This window comes from Ambystoma mexicanum, chromosome 6p (genome assembly GCF_040938575.1).
Source record: "Ambystoma mexicanum isolate Mex_15411 chromosome 6p, UKY_AmexF1_1, whole genome shotgun sequence".
Lineage (NCBI taxonomy): Eukaryota > Metazoa > Chordata > Amphibia > Caudata > Ambystomatidae > Ambystoma > Ambystoma mexicanum.
In genome coordinates this window covers 188,226,148-188,247,191 of record NC_090935.1, presented here as the reverse complement: position 1 = coordinate 188,247,191, position 21,044 = coordinate 188,226,148, and positions in this window count along the sequence as shown.

The window sequence follows — 21,044 nt, the reverse complement described above, 5'->3', positions numbered from 1 at the left end:
GGGCATCTATCTTGCTCTTCCTCTTCATTCTCTTCTACATCTCTGCACCTGTTGCCCTCCACAGGCTCCCCAGGTTGTTGTGATGCTGGTGGCTGGGGTGGAGAAATGGCCATAAGTGATGCCTTTTTGGAGGTAAGTCCAAGCATTAACTCAGAATCTGCAAACAGGTGTTCTTTCCTGGCTATCCAGACTGAGAATGACTGAAAGTAATGGGTGGGTCCCTTCAGATGAACCATCTACTGACTGTACGACTGTCCCCGGATTACCAAGTCGAAAATAGGCCTTGGAAAGTTGTAAATCGTTGACAGATGAACTAAGAATGGGTCTAGGAGATCTGGAAGGGTGAAATTCCAACTTGAAACACACTGTATTGGCCTAAAATGCATTTTCAACTGTCCGCGGTCAAAGACGCCACCCACAGACAGCCCATCATGCCGCACGAGTTACATGTTGGCATCCGCGGCCTTGGCGGGTGACCGCAGGCACCCATTGAGCGGGAGACACATGCGGCATGCGCATGTATTTCTGCAAAAGAGGCACTGTCTGCAAATTATTTTGAAGTGCGTCGTGCGAGATTGGACATGTCCAGACATGTCGTGATGTCCATGGACAGCCTAGGAGTAAAAGGACACCCTGAACAGTCTTATAGTCCGTGGACTGTTAATGTTAATTGGTTTAAAAATATGATAGAATGATATACAATATATTAATAGTATAAACAATAAATGTATTTATGAAAGGGATGGGTTATCGGAATGGAAACATAAATGAGAGAGTTTGGAATTGATATACAATGATCATCAGGGGAGGGAGAGAAGTTTCATCAAAGAGTCTTTCATTTATATTTTTGGAATTTGATGGGAGTGATTGCTGAGGGCAAGGGAGATAGGTACAAAAGGACAGTGATAATCAGCATTTCTAATAACGTGATTAAGATTGTCTTTGTGATTCTTGTGATTCTCCATAATGAAAGTGGGGTGTTGTTTATTCATGTAAAGTATGTGCTATAAGAAATGAAGACATTATTATTTCAATGAGCTCTGTATAAATTACATTATTAGTTTATATTGAAAGATGTATTGTTTACCATTAGAGATGTCAACAAAAGTCTGATGTCAAAGTCTTAGTACTGAGACATATTAGACGGACGTTTCAAAAAAAAAAAAGAAAAATTAGAGATGTCATCATCACTCATTTCGTCTTTTGGAAAGTTTTCTTCCAACCACTCAAGTGTGTTTGCCATTTCTGTTAAAATAACAAAAATAGTGATATTTGCTTATAAGAATTGTTTATATAATGAATGATAATGGTAGATAAATAGAGTGTACTTACTATTTGTTAAAAGGTTGTTTTGGAATTAGCTTCTGGTGTTTCTGAGTCTGTATGAAGTTGTACTGAAGTGATAATATGGGGAGTACAGTTATGGTTTGTTTGGTGCATTCCATTATATTATGTGCTAATTGAACAAAATAATGTTTACATTTTGAAATGATGTACAAAAAGGTATATTTGAGTGTAGTAAATTATGTGTATGGTTTTGTTGGTTGAAGAGTGCGACACTTTGCGTATGTTTTTTTTTTATGCTAGCTAATGTCCGCAGACATTTGCATTGTCCGCGGACTCTGGAACAGCTGCAGTGCGGGTGCTTTTGGTTTGTAAGTGTAATCATTCAAAATTGATGTAAGGTACTTGTCGCAAATTAAGGGGGTTCTGGTAAAAACGATTAAATACAGTGAAAAATAAAAACAAATACAATTAATTGAAAAAACTTTGTTAAAGGGACGTTATGGTTAAGTTGCACTAATGAAAACTTATGAAATTCAGTGAAACACCTTTGTTATAGGGACATTATGATTGCAAGTAAAACTGAAAAACCCTTGACATTTGCCAGTTATGGTATGCTAAGCAACCATAACTTGCACCACCACTGTGCGTTGCTAAGACTGACAAAACAGGACATCGAAGATGACTACAAAAAAGGCCCTGGCTACAGGCCCATTAATATGCTAGAATATATATAGAGTGGGCATGTCCAAAGGCTGGGGCCAGTCACTAGTGGCTGGTTAGTGTTATATAATATACTAATATACACTGGGAATGGACAAAGGAAATGGCTAGCGGCAGGTTAGTATTTTAAAATATACAGTGGCGATGGAAAAAGGCTGTAGCTAGTGGCCATGGTCCAATTCCATGGCTAGTGGCCAATGTATATGTTAGAATATGCAGTGGGCACATCTGAAGGTTGTGGCCACTGGTCGATGTTGTGCTGAAGGCCATGGCTAGTGGTGGGTTAGTGTGTACAATATAATGTGGGCACGGCTGAATGCCGTTGCCACTGGCGAAGGCCAAAGGCTATGGTTGGAGGCATGTTAGTGTTTTAAAAGATTTGGCAGTGCCCACTGGGCATGACCGAAGACCAATACTAGTAGTCCAATGATGAGTTAAAATATATTTGGCAATGTCACTGACCATGGCCGAAGGCCATGCCTAGTGTTGGTTACTGTTGTAATACACCTAGTGATGTCATCAGTGATGTCACCAGCGATGTCATCATTGTGGTCATAGGCTGCGCATCAAGGGGATGTGAAGTTAAGGTGGCTTTAGCTGAATTTCAGGGATTTTGTTGCGTTAAATTCTCACCTTAACAAGCCTGCAAATAAAGGTTTTTCCTTGAATTTCGAGGGTTTTGTTATTTCATGGATGTTTTCTGTGCCACTGCCCATGGTCATAAGCCTTGCCTAGTGGCCACAGTCTTCAGCCATGTTGACTGTATTTTTTAAATCACTTACAGAGCACTAGCCGTGTTTTTTGTACAAATACAATGTAGCATGGAACATTTGTTATTTAAAACAGCTAACCTGATTTGTTGCATGCATGCTTGAATGTAAATGCCATCTGTGTAAAACAATGCAATATATTTTATAATGGAAATATAAAGAAAAGCAGTAAAGATTGTTTATCTTATAATAGTTTGTTATGAATACTCAATCCATTCATAGTATTCAACCAATTAAGGTTATGCAAATCAATCACTTTGTAGAGGAAAAACCTCTCATTAGAGAGGAAAGAAAACTCTACTCACTGAACTAAAAGGCATTTCTATTTGTGTAGAACTAATAATGTAAAACAATAGTATTAAGAGTCATAAGTACATTGTCTGACATTTCCTAAAAAATATCACTACTTTGTACAGTAAGTATTGCTAAAACATGTATCTACACATTATTGTCCTTAAAGAAATTTTACATACAAATTCAATTCTATCTGATGTTCTATAAAATGCTCTGCGTAGCAGACTGACTACATTTAATAATAGTGGCAGTTAGCAGAATGACACTTCATAAGGAGAGGGTTTGGAGAGATTGTTTTAGTGACAAGAGTCAATACAAATTGATAAAAAAAACACAGCATGAGTAGGGCAGATACACTAAGCATTGTGATAACTACGTACCTGCTTTACATTAGATTTGCAGCAATGTGATAGGTTCATGCACCTACAAAAGTATTAATTAAGGAATATTTCACAAAAAATGGAGCAATTCCTGGGCCAGGTAGAAGCCCAAGCAATGTGATGACTCTACCATTACCCTGTGGCAATACCAAGCCCAGTAAGGCCCCTCCGGCAAGGGTACTATTGCTATTAGTATCTGGCACGATGTATCAGATACTACTCATTTTTTTAAGTCAAGATAGGAGGCATTCATTTCTCATCTTTAAAAAGAAATGAAACAAGAATGCTTCTATGGAACTAAAGAAGGAACTCCATAGTTCCTTCTCCCTTACCATGGTGGTGTGTCCTGAATCAGGACACACCGGGAATACTATAGTTCTCAGTGCAATAGAAGAAAGGAGAATGTAAGTGGGGCGGGAGTGGGTGGGATTAAAATCTGTAGGAAAGAGGTGTGGGGGATGCAGGGGAGCATTTTCCTTGTTACCCGTAAGAGGAGATTGCGGCCTCAAGCACCAAAGATGCTTGCAGCAGCAGAATTCCAATTTGGTATTTCCCCTACCCTGAGCATCCCTATTGGCCGGCGGGACATAGCCACGCACCCGTCGGGGACTAATGCACATTCTGTTTACAAAAAAATATACAATAGGAGTATCATATATATAAATAACTAAATACAAAAAGCCAATGTTTCATTTCTGTACACATTTTTATTTTATTTTAAAAAGGGTTTACACTTGCAGAGTACTTTGATGCATCCTTAACCAGGAACCTGAGACATATGACCTAACAATGCCATCAGTTTTACAAAACAAAATATAGAGACATGCCAATATTGTATATATGAATACTTACTACAAGCTATCTTAGGCATGTAATTTCAATGAATCCTGTACCATATGTGTGTGTCTTTGTATTGGCCACCTACACACATAATACTTTAATAATGTGATGTAAAGATGTTAATAAAAGTGTTTCTTTAACATTCTATTGTTATGTAATACTTCTATTTGGACATAAGCTTCATTATACCTGTAGAGAACCACCTTCAAGTTGTCAATGAAATGGTAAACTACATTTGTGAAGTACCTGGGAAAAACCAAAAACTGATGTATAAACAGTGCAGTCTTCCTTAAGTTAGGCAGTCAGAGAGGCCTCTTCAATGGACATCTTTGCAATTAGATTGTTGAGGTCGAAAAACAACCTATAAACAAAATCTAGATATGTATTTCTATAAAACTAGGGGCCCAACAGGAAGTGTGAACTCACTTGCTTCTATTAGCCAGAAGTGCTTCTATTAGCCAGAAGTGTACTTTAAATATGCTAATTATCTCTAAATTGTCAAAAAAAATACTTTATTTTTTAAATCTGTGTGCATGATTTTTTTGCTACACCTACACACACAACAAGTTAATAACAATGTTCTTAATCTCTCCTCCCAAAATCATTGCTATTTCTTGAAAATGTCTTACTTTTTTCATATTTTATTACGATTAGTCGAGAGTGTATCTGCAAAACACATTCCTGGAGCTTTGTAGAAAATACCACACTTGAAATAGAGGTACTTCAGAGAATCCACTAACTAGTACTTAAACTAGACTAATTTCCTTTTTATTTTCATTCCAATACTTTTTCTAAATGTTGTGTGCATTCTTATTTGGACACCCACAAACACAAGAAGTAAATAACAATATAAGTAAAACTCTACTAAAAACTGCAATGTCTTTTCACAACTCAGTTCTGTTTATATACTCAACTTTTTTTTGTTTCCGATCTAAATAGTTATCAACACCTACACTCCCTAGCACTCAAAATAATGCACATGGAATGATTTATGTTACCCAGTCCTTATAGGGAACACAGGTACATATTAAAATATGTTTTATATAATGTATAATTAATAGACGATTTCAGAATGCTGTTTTTTATATTGTTTTTTTCATCTGTGTTTTAGGATTTGCGAATGCTGTTTTTTATAATTGATGTAATCATGACAAAATAACATATCATTTTATTTCAGAGTAACTTTCAATTATAACTTAGTAATATCCTTTAGTTTACATAAAACATATTAACTATTCTTTTAAGCATAATGTGTGCATGTTATATATTCACAAAGAAATAATATACAATATATTTTAAAACTTTGGTTCCAGCAACATTACATAAACATTATTTAAGCCCTTTGGAAATCTAGCTTGGTGTGTGACTATAGAGTCATTACAGACAAGCCAATCTACTTGTATACGTACCCATGTTGTGAAGTATCCACAGTAATTGTGCATGTTTTCAAAGTTTTCTTGCAAATAGAAACCGATTTACAAAATTCATAACAAACATGCTAAGTTTCCTACCATCTGTACTATACCTCTGAATCATCATTAAGATGTACTTAAAAACTAGATGTTGTAGTGTTGACTGGAAATTGCAACTACAGTCTATGCATAACATATGATGAAAAGTGTTTGTTACGAGATCAGAAAAAATTACACTTTTCTGATCCGGAACAGGAAGGTATAAAAACCTTTGTGTAACATCTTGTGTAATTTGCTTTTTGTAACATTGTGGACACGCATGCTTCCACTCATAAGACATTTCTACTAATCTTTCTACACTAACTATTTGCTGCAATAGCCCCTCGAAAACTCATTACAAATTATTGACTATCTTCCTTTGAATTATGAGAGAATTGTTCTTTTTCACTTGCAGCAGTTACTATATTTCAGATTGATATTGCCGAATGTGTGCTGTGTGGCCTTTCATCAAAAGATACTTTACGATTTAAAAGTTCTACAGAGAGCTGTTTCTCTACTGTTGAAGCTATCTTTTGCATCAGTGGTGTCATTTGATATGCATGGACAAAACAGCATTTGAATTACATTCAACTCCTGATTGATTACTAAATCTACAGTGGGAGTATGTGACATTTGTTTGACTTCCTAACACTTTTAGATTCTCTTCTTTTGCAGACTTAAGAGAAACCAATGTATTTGCATGTAGCTTCACTGGTTGCTTATATATTCTTGCTAAAAGATTAGAAGGAAGAGGTATAAGGTCAAGGTGCTTAGCAAATAGTACATGTACACTAGTATAGTAATCAATGTAGGAAATGTCAGCTGTCACTTTCGATTCATCAATGTTTATTAACAATTAACCTTCAATACTGTTTACATGTCACAAGGCTACATATGACATTCCTTATTTGACACTGTATGACCAATGTCAATTAGTGCTGCTTCTAAAGTCAATCCTTGTGATTTATGAATAGTAATTGCCTATGCAGAACACAATGGAAACTGTGCTCTTTTCACGAAGGTATCCTTCAAAAGCATACAAGGAGCTGAGGCACTTACAATCATATGAGGTTCTTCTACAAAATAAAACTTTACAAGAATGTGTTCAATGTTTCTACTGTGACCAAAAGTGTGAAATGCAACAACTCTTTCTCATGCTCCATTGACTAGACCAATTTCTAAATTCAAGTTCCTCTTTAGTATTACGTGTGCATTCAGGCAAAGTTTTAAAACCGATTCTAGATCTGCTGTTTTAGAGATACAACTATCTAATTTAATTAATCAAGTCATTGCTCTTTTATCTAATTCTAGTGGCATTAGATGGGCATCTAAAACATTGCACAATGTTATCTCTTCTATGTGTTGCTCCACAGAGAGCAGCATTGCCACATTGTCCAAGTGTACACATCAAAGCAACAAAAGAAATGTTCTTTTCTTGAAGAGTAAACATGACATCAGGTGCAGTGCAACCTACATGAAACATGTCAGAAATCAGTCTCCCTTTTAAGACTGTTTTCATATTCTCATTAAGGATACCTAAACAAATCTTATTAAGCATTTCTGAATATTCTGCAGATTGTCTCATATTAATGGTAACTTCCTTGAAGTCAAAATAATTCCAACGCTAAATTACCAATGCTACCTATAGTTTTTTGACTATCCTTAGAATCTTGAAAACTGGTTGACCTTTCACAGGACTTAATTGTAAAACATCTCTGAAAACAAGGACATGTTTACCTCCAAACAAAGCATCATAGTTAATCTTTGAGACCCTTGGCATTCACAAGTCAAAAAAGCTAACATCAAATTAGACACCATGCTTACTTCATCTACAACCAAGGTCTTTAATTCTCGTATAAATCTCCCCAATTCTTGTGCTGCACTTAATTCTTGTGCTGCACTTGATACAAGTTTTCGATACTAAGGGGTATTGCCATGCTCCACTGGTAGCGTCAACAATCGATATAAAGCAATAACAACTATGTTGAATGCTGCTAAACCTTTTGGACAACCAGTTACAATATATGATAGAGAGCAATCAGTTAAATGTTGTATCATTGCTCTCAATTCATGAATTAAAAATATTTCTTGTTTCTGCTTGCCCAGTAACACACATCAATAGAGGTCTGTATAGGACACGAGGACATTCATGCTTGTCATGTTGTAATCTGTGTAAAACCTACTTTTGAATTACAATAGACTTCCTTCTGCTGAGCATTATGGTTACTTACTAATGTCTTATAATTTGCATCTGGAACAGTCAGTTGCATGGCACTTTCAACTTCTTCCATGGAAAGTTCAGCATCAGTTTCAAAGTATTTTGACTTCCTTGTGCAGAATCGGGCCTGCCCTCAGGAGACTATTTTGCCAATTCAGCTGGAAAAAGATTTTTTGACATAGATTTTTTTCAATAACTCTAATTGCTGTTCATATTTTGGATATCTAATTAAGTATTGTTTTGCAAAACTTTATTGTACAAAAGTTTCAAAACTTCCAAACAAATAACTATCTGCCCGCCAAGAGAAGAACAACTGCAAAAGGCAAACAAACAACAATTTCTCTGCAGTTTGACACGACAGTTTGATGTGGTTGATGAGATTTGGCTATTCATGTATCACTAGGCAATCAGTACATGCATGTACTTGCAACCATCCTCTGTCATTGTTTGCTTCAATATTTCGAGATGAGTAGCATTCCGCTACTTCATACAAAGATCCTCCACCTCTGCAGACCTTTTTGGACAATAGGTATCGATCCAGTTGGTTTTGAGTATCTCTGTTCTATCAGATACTCTTTCAGCCAACTGCTGAATTTCACTCAAAGACTTCAGTACCTGATTCCTTAAAGTAGCTGGGCCAAGACTTCACCATAGTACATTAATTCTATATCCATAAAAAGGCAAACTAGTTAGCCGATCATCAGCTTCATAGCTTCCACACTCTCATTGAGCGAGCATCTTGAGACCAAAGCTATGAAGTTTCTGACAAAGAATGTTGTCAGCTGATAGGTCTGCCCATACTTTAGCTGCATTGTTCTTTTCAGCTTTTTAAATACATGCGTAGGTTATTGGCTTATTCCAGTACCTCGAGTTCTGCTTTGAAGCAGAATCGAGTTTCATGTCAGAGGTAGCATTAGATTTTGAGTACTGATACTAAAGTGCTATTGTCTGAATTCTATTGAATTTTACATAGATGAGATATGTTTTAAACTGTTGATTGTTTTAATTGTATGTAGTGACTTTTTACATCGTCTAGAATTGATTTATGATTGCACCTTGCATGTTGCACTCCATCTTGTGCCGATTTCCGATTGCCTACATTTCCCAAAATTTCTCTGTGACGTGCAGCTGTGTGACAAGATCGGGGCACGCCACAGGCATTAACTGGCCCGCAACAGCGCAAAGCGATGATGCTAAGCCTGTTTTACCCTGTTTCTGCCTGGGTCGGCAGTTGGCGGAGATGAACATGAGAGATTACCTAGATGGGGGGGTTTACATATGAAATTGTCTTCTTGAAGGAGCTGGATAACGCCTATGATGATTTTTCTCTAAGAAAGCTAAAAATAATTAGGGAACTAGGTATTGCCAAGCATATGGTGAAAATTCAGGCAGTGGAGGGAAATATAGATATAGTGAGTTTCAAATCAACTTATCAATGCAAGGGCTGTCTGTGCTCATGCTATAGAAATACAAGAGTTTATTGAGGAATACGAATTAGACTTATTGCAACATTACTGACACTTGGTTTTCAGAGGCCTCTCAGAGTTCTTTTCATGAATTAGTTCCAGAGGACTAGCTTATAAATGTATACAATGGGAAGGCAAAAGGGAAGGGAGTATAGCAGCCATTCATAAGGATGCATTACAAATTTCACATTTGAATGTCCTGGGATGAGGGGACAGCGCCCTGTTAGGGCACTTAACATTCAATCTTTCTACACGAGTCTCTATTCATATAGTATTGGGATATAGACCAGACAAGTACATGCACCTATGCTTGCCCTACAGTTTTGTATAATGACTATGAGTAAATGCACCTATGCTTGCCCTACAGTCTTGTATAATGACTACAATACTACAAATACTGTAAATCTTACTGTGTGCAATTGATGTGTTCTTGCCACAGCCCCTCATTGCCTCCGGGTTCTATGTGCACGATACAGATGAAATAAATAAAATAAATACATTTAGTTTGTGGTTCCATTCAGTTTAATCGTTAAGAACTGTAAGGTAGACATTGTTTTGCAAAATGTACATTCTGGAATGTTTTACTTTGGCTACATTACTATTGGTAAATATAGTATAAGGTTCATTTTTAGGTGCAGTTTGATTTGTACATCTTTATTTACCTTTATTTTTTTAAAGAGGTGGCTTACTTTTTGTACTGCTGACTGGTTTAGTTTCATTGAGTGAGGTTACTAGCTGCTCTGTTTGAATATGTTCTATACATTGTTTTAGTGTCGGATTACTATATGACTTGTTCTTATTTTGATCTGCTCTTTATTTTCTTTGTCTATAGAGTTGGTTTTTGGTAGGTATTCTGTTCTGTCTTTTGGGAAAAAAGAAAGTGTGTGTCTCAAAGTTGTTGAATGTTTATACATGCATTATTGTTTAAGAACTATTGGTGTGTGGGTGTGATTGTAGAGGGATGAAAAAGAATGCTCTGCAATTGTGTAGTGGGATGATAGGAGTGGTTGGAAAGGTGGTAACTGTAAGAGGTTGTATACGTGTGGTCGGTTTTGGTTAATATGACATTGACATCTGGTGGTGTTGTATAAAATAAGTATATTCATGTGATGGGCAATGGGTAATAAACTATTGATAGAAGAATTTGTTGAGTAGTACTGATGTTAGTGAATAAGGGAGTGGTGGTGTGATTCAATAAGTAGACATATTATGCTGTGCTGAAGAAAACCGTGGTTGCTGTAATGGTGTGATTTAGTATGCAGGGATGACGGTTGTGGAGGCTCTAATTGAAACGTGGTGAGGAAGAGTGGTAATGTGTGTTAGTGATTTGCGATGCTTTGAGTGTGAAATGTGTTGGGTTGGAATTGAGGAATTGAGGTGGATAGGGGTATGGAAGAATAAAGACATGAAATGGTGGTCTAGAAGTTCATGAGAGATTGTTGTATTGATAGGTGCATTGAATAAAGAGCAATGTTGACATAGGATTCAAAACAGTTTGAATATTGCAATAGAATGAGTCAGAGTGAAATAGAATATTGTTGAGTAGAAAAGAATACTTAAGGCTAATATTTAGTAAAAGTACATTATTTCAATTAGAGAGATATACATGCTATATTAATATACTTATATTGTAGAATGCAAAGAGTTTTGTTTGTCCGTTAGCTGTCTTTGTCAATCTTCCTTTTTCCTGTAATTGTGAAAGAAAGGTAGTTGCTAAATGTGGTAATGGTGAAGAAGTTTGTTTAATAGCAAAGGTGGTAATGTATTGAGGTAAGAGGAGTTATTGGAAAACGAGTGAATAGATTTGTGATATGTATGCAGTTCTAAAGTACGTTAACTATGTTGTTGGAGTGAGTGCAGTCTGGTATATTATGAGCAACAGGGTAAACATTACCATAGTGTAAAAGGGATACATTCATTAAGCATTTTTGCAGCACAGGAACCTTTGTTGCTGGGCTAATATGGAATGATATTATATGTACAGCAAAGTTTGCTTTGATGCAAAAATGCATGAAAAATGCATCTTTTTTGCAGTAAGGCATTTTTTGGCCTGGTGCTTTTATTTTGCAAAGTGCACTTGTCGTGTATTGTATTGCATTGTATATAGTATTTGTAGAGTGTGCAATGACCGTAAGGTATCGAAGCGCTATGGTTGAGAGAGAGGCTGAAAGAGATAGAACCAAAACAAGTGAGTTTTTAGAGCCTTGTGAAATGAGAAGAACTCTTGAGGTTTCCGAAGGTCAAGAGGTAGAACATTCCAGAGCGTAGGGGCGAGAACAGAGAAAGATCTCCCTCCAGCTCTGGTACAGAAAAATCTAGGAACGTACAACAGAAATGTGCTTGTTGAGTGCAGCAGGCAATTGGGATTGTAGGGTTGGATCTTATAACACAGAAATTCATTGATTGTCCAGTGAACCATACAGAGAACATTGCACTTAACTCAGCTTCTGATGTAAAGCCAGTGCAGTTGAAGCAGGAGTTGTCAAGAGTGAGAAAGTCTAGAAGCTTCAAGGGCAAGACGTGCTGCAGTATCCTGGAGGGTTTGAAGGCATTTGAGTAACCTCTCAGGTTGCCCAAGATAAATTGCATTGCAATAATCTAAAGAGCTCATGATTGAGGCTGCAACCATTTTTCATCTAAGAACAGCTGGGAGGAGAGGAAGAACTTTTGTTAGGGGGATCAGAGGAAGGCATGTTTAGGCAAAACAAGATCTGAGTATCATCAGCATAGGAGAAAAAAAATAATTTCATGGCTACCGATACGTCTAGATAGTGACTGCACATTGAGATTTAAGAGAAACAGGGACAAAGTGGAGCCCTGTTGTACTCCACATTTCAGCACAATGGGAGAAGAAGTAAACAGAGGAAGAGAAACTGTTTGGACCCGTTCTGACAAAAAAGAGGAGTACCATTTGAGCAGAGGACCCTAGATTCGCACCTCATGAAGCTGTGAAGCAACTTCTGGTGGTCGACCATATCAAAGGCCGCAGAGAGGTCAAGGAGAATCAAAGCTCTCAACTCTCTACGGTCCTGAAGTCAGGGAATGTCATCCATGAGTGCCACCATTACAGATTCAGAGGCCATCCTGGGGTGGAATCCAGATTGAAAAGGATGGAGGAGAGAGTTGGCCTCCAAAAATGCAGACAGTTGGGGAGTCACCATTGCTTCCATTAGTTTCATTAGTACTGGGAGAAGGGAAACAGGGTGATCGTTGTATGCTATGGCAGGATCAAGATGCAACTTTTTTTAGTAAAGGAGAGATCACTTTATGCTTAAGAGGGGTAGGAATGTGACCAGTAGTAAAGGAATAGTCAAGTTCAGCAGTTTAAAGAGAAATAGAATTATTAGAGGCCTGTTGAAGCATGCCACGCAGAATAAAGTCCATGGGGGAGGCAGAACAGAGTTTTCACAAAGCAGAAGAGATCAACCTATCCGTCACTACATTGAAAAGGAAGGCACTAGACTGGGTTGCCTCTATAGCAGCATGGTCACAAGAGGATCAGTCAGTTTTGGTCTTCCTACACTGATCAGTTGTGAAATGTTAAGAATCCTGTCCCTAAAAAAGGGCAATGTGATCACAATGGGCCTGGGTTATTAGAGTTGCTAAAGGAACTTTTGCCAGAGTAGTCAGTTCCTTAGTAACTCGAAACAGCTCTCGCACAGAACAGGAGTCAGTAAGTATGCAATTAGCATAAAAATCAGCCTTGGCTTCTTTTATAGCAGCGTGATAGAGCGTGCAAGCCTGTAGATAAGCAGGCCGTGCCACAGAATCAGGACTGGAGAGACAACTTCGTTCCGCTCTGTGGCACAGCTGCTTCAATGATTTAAGTGTAGGGGAATACCAAGAAACAGATGGGTGAGCCCGACATATTGATTGTGTAATGGGAGCAAGACTATCAGCCGTTACTTGAATAGCATCATTCAGGGTATTACAGGGGTCTTTAAAATCATTGGTTATTCCTTTACCAGTAAGGGTAGTAAGAGAACTAGAAATTACTTCAGAGGAGATCCTGGCCCAGTGGTGGCAAAGCTTGAAAAGGGCCAACTGTTTCAAATTAGGTTGAGAAAAAGGCAAAGAAAAGGGCATGAGAAGATGGTCTGACCAAGCCAGAGGGCGGGGGGGGGGGCTCACACTAAACAGATATCAAAGTCAGAAAAGATTAAATCAAGCTGGTTCCTTCCTGTATGAGTATGATCCTGATTTCTGAGAATAAAGTACAATCCCATAATCCAGAAACAAATGTATTGTCTTTCAGAAAGTCAGAATTATTAGGTTGAAGATTGGAGTCACCCAAAATACCTAAATTCAAATGTAGCAAGGGGAGGTCAGCAACTAGTAGGGCAAAATTGTCAAGAAATGTATTAGTTACATAGTTAGGAGGGCGATAGGTTATTAGAAAATTGATTGAGCAAGCAGGAGATGGCTGGATTCTGATCAGCAGGGTTTCACAAGCAAGACTGTGAAATAACGGAACAGTAGAACAGTTTACCAAGTTTTTAAATATAATACCTACACCAACTCCAGTTTTGGGCAGGGTGATCATGGTGCAGAATAGTGTAGTGAAGGGAGAGCATTTGAATTATGTCAGGGTCCGAAGTGACAGTAAACAAAGTTTCAGTCATACACATGAAGTCAGGCTGAAAATTATCAAGAATGGAATAGATATCCTCCTGATGGGCTCCATTGATCTCACATTAATAAGCATGCCTTTGACAGAAGCATGGTGCAATGGATTAGGAATGTGTTGCACTGTTTTTAAAAAGTAGGGCAAACTGTGGTCTAGTGGTAATGCCATGGAGCATTGCAGTTGCAGCAGTGTCAGTTCTTAATACATGGTCTGTTGTAGTGGTAGTTGCAAACAACTAGTCTTGTTTATGTAAGGAAAACAGGTGCATTTAGGTTTGGGGGTTTGTAGTGAGAATGTATTGAAAGTGAAACACTATTTAAATGCATTGGCACTTGTACAGTATTTCTGTGTTTTTAAAGTAAGGAACATGTTTTTGCAAAATATTGTAGCCACTGTGTTAAGTGGCACTTGTAATGAGGTGTAATAGTGTGCCACTACTTGCAATGTGGTATTATTGGGTGTACAGCACTGTACATTTAGATGTAAAGAAAGCTGATGTGATATAGTAATGCCTACTTTCATTTGTATTATAATAAGTCCAGTGTTTAGGTACAGAAGTTGTTTGGGGACTCTATAACTGCAGAAAAGAGGGGTGAGTCTTTTTTTGATGGTAGTGTAATATTGCAGTGTAATATGAGTGGGCATCGTGAAAGCTATACATAATGGCTGAACAGTTCCTACGCATGTTATACTTTATGTTTACATTTTGTATAGCAGAGAAAAGGGATTTGGGACAGAAATGTAATGGTGATGAAAATGTTAGATATTCTTATTGACTCTTACTAATTGCACGAGGAACATTTCTTTTTGTTTTTTAAATTTCTTTTACATTTTTTCACAGAGGCAAACAGGGGTGGACTGGTAATCAAAAGAGGCCCTGGAAATTATTTTCAAAGTGGCCCCATATTACACATTTTCAGCAAGCCCAACCCTTTTCCTATGGGAACATTTGGAAATACCACACAAAAGAGGCACAGGGTGCAGAGGGCTACCAAAAAATCTCCAGAGTTACATATAGGCCAGTCCAGCCCTGGGCACAAGGAACAGATTCAGCCTAAAAAAGCCCAAACTGTTGGCTCTGCCAATGCGCGTTGTTCTTTTTTCCAACCTAGCATGCGTATTTACAGTTGTGTGTATTTTATGCACACTCAGTATGTGCATATGTTAAATGCATGTTGCACTTGCAATGCATATGTGGTATATGGGCAACCACGTACCCGCATTTTCCGCCTGTCTGTGCTAAGGTTGCTCACGTCTGTGGCACCGGCGTACACTGAACTTGCTCCGTATTCTGCAAGCAGCGCAATCTGTGGATGTGCAAACATACGCCCGTTTCACTGATGCGCCTGCATCCGCCAGTGGCGCAGAGTCACACCTTGCTCCGGCCACGTGGGCCACAGATACTTGCAATGAAGTACATGGTGTACATGTGAACATAAGGCCACGCTTCCACACGATGCGCTCTGCATAGCAATGTCATTAGGTCACTATGTCAAAACTCCAGGATTCCAGAATCTATTGCGCTTGAGTTCCCGGCCAAGACCAGGCCCACTTCCTCCAAGCCCCCCAACACTTAGATTTGCTGGTGGGTTTGCTCAGGTTTATTGTGAGGGGCCCTCCACCCCATTTCTGAACCCCAATTAATTGTCAAGCTGAAATGAAAGTCTCCCAGATATATAATGGCACCCAGAGGAGTACACACTGCCTGCAAAGATTAATACTACTTTAAATAAAAATGATATTAACTTTTATTTGAAACACATGTGTAAAATATAAAGGTCATGCCGTGCAAGAAACACAGTTAACACATAGATTCCGACCAATATTTAGAAAGAAGGGAAGGAAGAAAAAAGAGACAAAAGAGAGAAACAAGAAAGAAGAAAGGAAGGGAGAAGAAGTAAAGGCAGAAAGAGGAAGTGTGTGAGAAATAAAAAGAAATTAACTAAGAAAGAAAAAAACAAGCAAACAAAGGACTATAGAAGGAATAAAAGGAGGGGAGAAATACACTTCAGGAATGAGAGAAGGAAAGAAAGAAGGCAAGGAAGGGAGGGAGGAAAGAGGGAGGAAGGGAGGAAGGGAGGAAGGAAGGAAGGAAGGAAGGAAGGAAGGAAGGAAGGAAGGAAGGAAGGAAGGAAGGAAGGAAGGAAGGAAGGAAGGAAGGAAGGAAGGAAGGAAGGAAGGAAGGAAGGAAGGAAGGAAGGAAGGAAGGAAGGAAGGAAGGAGGAGAGCAAGAAAGCAAGGAAGGAGGGAGCAAGGAAAGGAGGACGAAAGGAAGCAAGGAAGGAAGGAAGCAAGGAAGAAGCAAGGAAGGTATCAAGGAAAGAAGGAAGCAAGGGAGCAAGGAAGCAAGGAAGCAAGCAAGGAAAGGAGGACGCAAGGAAGCAGGGAAGGAAGGGAGCAAGGAAAGGAGGACGCAGGGAAGGAAGGAAGGAAGGAAGGAAGGAAGGAAGGAAGGAAGGAAGGAAGGAAGGAAGGAAGGAAGGAAGGAAGGAAGGAAGGAAGGAAGGAAGGAAGGAAGGAAGGAAGGAAGGAAGGAAGGGAGGAAGGGAGCAAGGAAGGAAGCAGGGAAGGAAGCACGGAAGGAAGAGAGGAAGCAAGGAAGGGAGCAAGGAAGGAAGCAGGGAAGGAAGGGAGGAAGGAAGGAAGGAAGCAGGGAAGGAAGGAAACAAAGAAGCAAGGAAGGGGGAAGCAAGGAAGGGAGGAATGAAGGGAGGAATCAAGGAAGGAAGGAAGGAAGGAAGGAAGGAAGGAAGGAAGGAAGGAAGGAAGGAAGGAAGGAAGGAAGGAAGGAAGGAAGGAAGGAAGGAAGGAAGGAACTTCACCCCGGATACTCGGGTGTTCTAGTTGCTCCCAACAATAGACTCAGCACCCTGCAATGTGCCGCCAATCCTGGCCCAGCAACTCCTGCACACCAAAGACAACGGCAAGTTCTCCCCAATGAATATTTTCGGGGTGGTGCTTACCAGGGAGGCGGTGAGAGGGCGATGTTATTAGCACCAGGGAGAGAGGAGAGATAAGAAAGGGGTGAGTGAATTCAGTGCCCCCTGCTTACAAAGCCCTGCTCAGAGCAGCCCCTGACCTCCCTGCGCACACGCCATGTTCGTAGCCACCAGCATACCTCCCTCGCAGACGCAGTTCAGCAATCCTCCCCAGCGTGGCCTGCCTAGCTCGCTCGTCGGAGCAGAGCAGCCAGCCAGCCAGGTCACTCGCAGCCTGCCCCTGTCACTTGCCTGGCTGCTGCGCATGTGTGCACTGTGCAGAGACAGGCTGCAAGGCAGGGCACGTGCAGTTCCTGACCTCATGCGCAGATGCAGTCTGGCTCGTCAGCCCTGGAGGGGGCTAGACATGCGCAGCACCCGCAGCCAGTTCCATGCGAACGGCCCAGTCGGATCGTTGTTATTCATTCTTTATATGTATCCTTCCGAGTTCTGTGAAAAGAGGCCCTTTGACCCGAGGCCTTCCGGGGGATGTCCTGGTGTCCCGGTGGGACAGTCCAGCCCTGGAGGCAAAGAGAGCAAAGCAGGGAGCGGGCGATAGAGGAGGAGAAAGAAGTGGTACCAACCACTAAAAGGGAGGTACAGGTGGACAAAGGAAGATATAGGGCTGCAAAAAAAAAACATATGTAGGAGCAATCCTTTCATGCGCTTTCATAGACACCTCGACGGCGTTTCGTATTCCATGCCCCTGCCGATGATTGTGCCACAATACATACAAAGTACTGTTGACTTTGCAAGGTATGGGTCAACAGCCTCCTGTCAGGCCTGTGAGACAGCTCTGTCCCACTGCAGTGTCATGATTGGTGATAGGAGTGGTCGGGCAGGGTGTAGGTGCCAAAGGAATCCTACTCCCTGAGTATGGGATCACCTTTCTCAGGACAGCCAGGTGGACGATGCTGATGTGGAGGCTTATGGAGGACATGCCAAAGAAGTACTGCCACTTTTGGCCATGACTGAGTACAATTTTGCGCTCATTGAAGCAAATGCGGGCACCCTGAGCCTTTGGCATTCCTCCAACATTGGTGAAAAACCTTCAAACCCATCACTCCTTCTGCCCATCCAATGTAGTAGGTACTTCCTCCACTACATGTTCTTCATCCTATTCCTCCTTCATGTCATCTGCAGCAGGTCCCCTGTTCCCCTGTCCATGTCCTCCAGGTGGTGGTGGCTCCTGGAGAGGAGGAGGGATGAACATTTCAAAAGCCATTTTACTTGAAAGATGCTTTTTTCAGCTCTCAAATGGAGACGGTCCTCTCTGCTGGTGTATTAGATTGAGAATGACTAACAGAAATGGGTGGGTCCCTTTAGAGGAAATGTGTGTGGACTACCATCCTGTCCTCAGACATCCGCACCCATCTAAGGCCTTGAAAAGTTTTTAAAAGGTTGAAAGCACCTTGAGTGGCCAGAAATTGCATTTAAAGAGGGCCGTGAAGCGGGTTCATTGGTCGCGTACATGTCATTGCGTCACACAGGCTCGGTTACATGGGGATGTCCTGGATATTTGTGTGCACGTCATGACAATGGTATTCACAGACAAATTAAAAGTGCATAGTTTGCAGTGCGGACTAGGCAGTATGTTCGCGGACATCACAACATCCGTGCTGTTTCACTGGTATGTAAATATGTGGGCACAGACATTATTATAGTCCATAGATATCAAAATGGTGTTTTCAAAAACATTTTTACAAACATTGCAACATTAAATATTTATATTTACATTATATGTTTACAAAGGAAAACATTTGTGGGACTAACATTTTATTTTGACAAAGGGATAGGGAATCTGAGTTCGAAAAATAATGGCTGGATTTTGGAGGTTGAACATTTTCATGATTGGGGGAATTGGGGATAAACATTATGTGCTGGCAATGATTGGGGTGATTGTTGGGGGGAAGGGTCACAGGCATGTATGGCAATGAAAATCAATATAATTGATCATATGATTCTTTATGCAATTATACAGTTCATCAACTTTTTATTAATTCAGGCTTGTCAATGCATAATGTATTAACTTTACTTTCAACAGTTTCTTTTTGTCCATCGTTGCTATTTAAAATGTCTTCCTCATGATTGCTGTCTTCATTTTTTTCTTCTTCCACTTTGTAGAGAATTAAATGTTTCAACATGATGTAATTTAATATCTTCATCTGTTTGTTACATTGAAAAGGAAGTGAATATTTACTTAATAGGTTCAGATAATTTGTTTTCTCCTGCTGTGTTGTGCTTCAGATGCTAAAAGGTGTTGAGGTGCATTGTTTACATAAGGTGTACACTTATTTTTACTATTTAGTGCAATCCATAATATTGTGTAATATGTGAAAAATATGTTTTACATTTGGAGACGTATAAGTGTGTTTAAGTTGTATTCATTATTTGTAATGTTTGTGTAAGTATATTGTTTTTGTTAAAAGGAAATATGAACATTGTGTTCTTCCAGGTATGTCCCCCAACACAAGATATAGGGCCTCATTACAAGTATGGAGGTAGCCATGCCCTCATTAAGGGCATGGCTGCCTCCATACCGGGTTCCAATACCGGGTTCTGTGAATGAGGAATTACCGGGTCATTCCGACCTTGGAGGACCCAGTAATTCCTTATGCACAAAACCATTCCCCATTCCCATTTGAGACCCCATAGGGCTCAATGGGAATAGGGATGGAGCTAATAACGGGCCCGTTAATAACAGGCCCGTTATTAGCTCCTCGGTCCCCTCGCGGGACCCAGAAAAGACGTCTGGTTTTATCAGACGTCTGTTCCGGGTCCCGCTAGGGGACTTCGTAATGAGGCATCCCGTAATGAACAGTGCCGGTCCCGTACCGGCACCATTCATTATGGCACCGCCAGGGTTGTAATGAGGTCCATAGTCTTCAGACTTTTAACCTGAATCATGGTTAGTAGAATGTTAATTTTACATAAAGTATGTTCATAATACTTTATTTTATGTTCAAAGGAATTATTAACAACTTCCATACACTTCTGTAACATTATTTATTTAGTATTATTTGTATATAGTTCAAATCTGAACTTTTACAAAACAATCAGAAACAAAATCATATCATACATGTATATCATCCAATACGTTTTAAGATAAGATAAAACTTAGGTGTATCATAAGTAAAAACCTAATAAAATTCATCAATTTATCCTCAAAACATGTTATCAACAGTTCAGATAGCATAATCATCATGGGACTAATCTCTACAACTTTGTATGCAATCTCTATTATTTATACAGTCTGATACGTTCCAAGGTGCTTTTCAACTATTTTCCAGATTGAATAAAGTGTGATGTGCATTTGAGTTGAGTCTGCGTTTAAACAATAGGTCCAGAAAGAGCATGAATTCATTGACTCATAATTGTGTACTCTTCCTCCAAGCAAGTACATATAGGCTAAGCCCAGGGTGCTACACTCTGTCAAAACATGTCTAGCAGTTTCAAGATAAGTGGTCAGTTTACACATCCAACATAGACTCTGAGCTCTTTCAGTACCCATTTGGGACCCCATTACTGTTAACAAGGGGAAAGCATTAATTTGCAACCTCAACATAAAGTACAGTATGCCAGGGCTCAGGCTCAAGAGGAGACAGGGTTCAGGTTTCATGCAACAATGGGAGACTTGCACCACCTGACTGTAGTTGCTTAACGTAGAGATGTGGCCATGGATTTTGGTCCAAATTAGGCTTCAATGCGATCAGAATTGCCCCATGTCTCCTGTATAGGGGTCCAACATATGTTAGCAAAGAAAGCCAAACTATGAGTAGTTTTAAATGTGAGCAAAGCACTAGCAGTACAACATCCCCAATTTTTCCTAATTTGTTCTATAAGGGACACATCAGTGCCATTTTGGATTGTACATGGAGAACCCCTTTCCTCTTAAGCAACTGACTGCCTAGTGATACAATACCAGGTCCCAGCTGCAGATGTTCCATAGGGCATGAGGGTGGCAGATTGAGTGCCCTAAGCCAAAACCTGCCCACCAAGCGATCAAACCAGCT